The sequence below is a fragment of the Triturus cristatus genome, chromosome 3_1, assembly GCF_964204655.1.
Source record: "Triturus cristatus chromosome 3_1, aTriCri1.1, whole genome shotgun sequence".
Taxonomy (NCBI): Eukaryota; Metazoa; Chordata; class Amphibia; order Caudata; family Salamandridae; genus Triturus; species Triturus cristatus.
In genome coordinates this window covers 27,938,409-27,941,582 of record NC_140583.1, presented here as the reverse complement: position 1 = coordinate 27,941,582, position 3,174 = coordinate 27,938,409, and the positions used below count along the sequence as shown (strand labels likewise).

The 3,174-nt window shown below is 40.2% G+C and overlaps 1 long non-coding RNA gene across 1 annotated transcript; it reads right to left on the bottom strand.

Annotated features, from left to right (window-relative positions):
* Positions 1 to 988: 988 nt before the first annotated feature.
* LOC146859636 (uncharacterized) lies at positions 989 to 2,075 on the bottom strand. Its single transcript, XR_014979041.1, has 4 exons — positions 1,972 to 2,075; positions 1,736 to 1,877; positions 1,548 to 1,638; positions 989 to 1,193 (listed from the first exon to the last, which is right to left on the bottom strand). It is a non-coding gene; the product is annotated as an uncharacterized LOC146859636 (long non-coding RNA).
* Positions 2,076 to 3,174: the final 1,099 nt, after the last annotated feature.

Here is a 3,174-nt window from a genome sequence, read left to right as displayed (position 1 = left end):
GGATGCCCGCCCAGTGTACATGGTACCTGATTCTATATGGTGCCCGCAGGTGTTCCCCCTGAGGGTCCTCGAAGTCAATTGCACAATGCAGTCTCAGTACTTTGCAGTGCCTCTTTTTGCGTTGAAGTTTCCTGAGTACGTGTAACATTAGACTTTCCCACCCATGGGCTGGTAACCGGTGGGAAAGGCAGACTGTTATTTTGCGGCTTCTGACATTGCCTCCGGATATATACTACAAAACTACAGTACCTACAACACGCCAGTACCCTTGGCTTTAACAATGCTTGTTAGTTGTATAAGATAACTGAAGCCACAATTCTGGCTTCCCTGCGTAGCATATTGAAAATGCTTCCATTCTGAACTGGCGGGACTGTCTCCCTAACGTGTTGAACATTCATTAAATGTCTCCCTTCGATGAATAGCAAGCTCTACCGCAAATGGGACCATTACACTAATCAACTTCCGCAGCAGCCAGACAAAGTCACCTGCACGTGCGCCAGGTGCCAATTAATTAGGAAAAGGTACCCCCTAAAAATACTATTTTAGGTCAGGGATCAGGGGGAAAAAAACACTGTGAACAAAAACTGATAAGTATCCCTCTTGACCTCTATTTCTTTTACTTAACAATTAATTTCTTGTGGGTTCACATGAAAAAGAGACAATCAATTGTGTTTAAGCATTTCAACTCATATATTTATTTTTTGTTTTTTATATAAATTATTTTTATGATATTTCCTTGCTCATATACATTTTTTCATTTACATACATTATTTACAAATATCATCTTATTCCTAAACACGCCTTGTACAATAATATATTCAATTACTGTGCTTATTTCATATTCTCAACAATGTATTTGAAGATATAAGCTAATACTCATTATAAAAAAACAAACCCTCTCCTGTAATTTTGAGAGAAATCCCCACAGCAATCACTCCTCTGTTCATACCACATGCATTTCACTATCATGCAACACATTCACACTCCACCCCAGATGTACACCATCGATGTTGCTGGACTAGCCAGAGCTGGGCTAATTACTCAACCCTTAGATTATGGTGCCAATTACTAGGGTGTGACACTCTGTCTTGGTCGACGCACGTTTCGGTGGATCTAATTTCTTTTCTTGCCACCTTCTTCAGGACCTTTTTATTTGCGAATTTATCACGGGCAAAGATGAGGGGATTAATGTTCTGTAAAACAATTGGAGAATATCAGCAATTAATTTCATACATTTATGTGTCCCACATGAGAATGCTGGCTTCATTCTCCAGAAGCTACAATTAAAAACCAAGAATTTCCACTTCTGTCAAGCTTGCTAGCGTGCCTGTGGCTATATAGCTCCCTACTAGATTGAAAGTAGGATGTATTGAGAAATCAAAGAGTAGAAAGATTAGGTACGAGTGATATATACTACAGGTAAACGTCATTTTAAACAAGGAATAATTTATCTCTCTCTGTGGATCTGTATCCTCTATTACGAGTCTTACTGTGGTCTCCATAATCTATTATGCACAATCATGAAAAAGTAGCGGGTTTAGAACTACCTGTATTCTGGTATTGCGCACGTAGTGAGAGTTTTCCCCACAAGCGATGTTGCTGATGACGTTCTTTTCCTTTTTTGCAATGCAATCAATACTGCAAGAAGATGTTGTGTGATTATTATTCCATGTTCTGCTACTTCTATAGGCCCTATCCATTCAACTTGTGAGTATTTAGACTATTTTGTAAATACCTTAATAAGACCGTATTACGATCCTAGGAGTCAGTTGCACATTTCCTCATGTGTTTATTTGGTTCATATGCTCGGGTTTGCTTTGTCCAAGCCTTTCTCGTAGTGCTGATGGCTCACTAGCCCCTAGGAGCTGCTCATGGAGCTGTGAAAATTTGGATAGGGTTTAAATAAAGATAGTTGGCAAATTAGATCTTGTTATTATGCATGCTTTGTAATTATGGTTTTCTTGCGATTACCTCCACAGGCGTTTTCTAAAGAACAGCGTGGTATTGGTCTATTCCGTTTGTTCTTTTAGCCGCATAGTACAGTGACCGGGTTGACTGATATCTATCTTCTTTGGTGCTCTAGTAGATAGCAGGATATTTTTAGTATATACATACTGATGGACTATAGCCTATATTCACATGACCGCTAATACCTTTTTCATATTTTTTGTCATTTTAGTCCTCTCTATTGTTATAGAGGTCCCCTTAAATATTCTTATCCCACTAATGTCTGCCACTCTTGTGCGTTTGCTTAGGGCTCGCCGCTATAAAGTAATGAACCCTGCATACTTTACTGGATATTAATTCCCTACACTTAAGAATTTATTAGTACATGTAAGGAGATTAACTGGAATACTCAGTCAGCAACAGCGAACTTAAATCTACCTAACTCTCAAGAGTACTAGACTTATATTCTTTCTTACTCGGTGCCTTACCTGTCGGCTATTTCTTAATCTCCTTCAGCAACTCGCATCGCGGACTTCGGCCTCCAGTGCGGTAGCAGTAAAATTCCTCCCTTTTGAAGCGGTGCAGGCTTTCTAATTTCCGGCAGCTGTGATGTAAAATCACATGTTCTCCTGCGCGCCAACTTGCGCCCCGCCCCAAATGCCTTCGTTACTATCGGTTCCATCTTGAAAAGGGTAATCGCTGGGCTTACTTACGTGGAATGAATCATTTATTATGCCCGTTTTGACATTGAGATTATCCACGAAAATTCCGGGGATTTGTCATCCCGTTTCTAAGATATTGCCGCACCAGTGGCTGGCATATAATATATAATGGGAATGGTAATCTGTTGTTAGCAAAACTCCGCCGCCATTTTGGATTGGGTCATACTCTGTTTTATAGCAGCCAAATCGGTTCCATCTTAAAAGGGTAATCACTAAGCTTGCTTAGATGGAATGAGTCATTTGTTATGCCCGTTTTGCCATTGGGATTATCTGCGAGGTCTCCGGGGATTTGTCATCCAGTTTATAAGATGTTGTCCCACCAGTGATTGGCAAATGATGTATACTGGGGATGATAGTCTGTTCTTAGCGAACTCCGCCGCCATTTTGAGTTGGGTCATACGCAGTTTAGACAGCAACCCAGTGTGTTTGATCGAACTATTGCCCCAGAGAGTTATTCTCTAATTATTGTTGGTCAAAAAATATTTGGGTCCAATGAGTAGTGTTT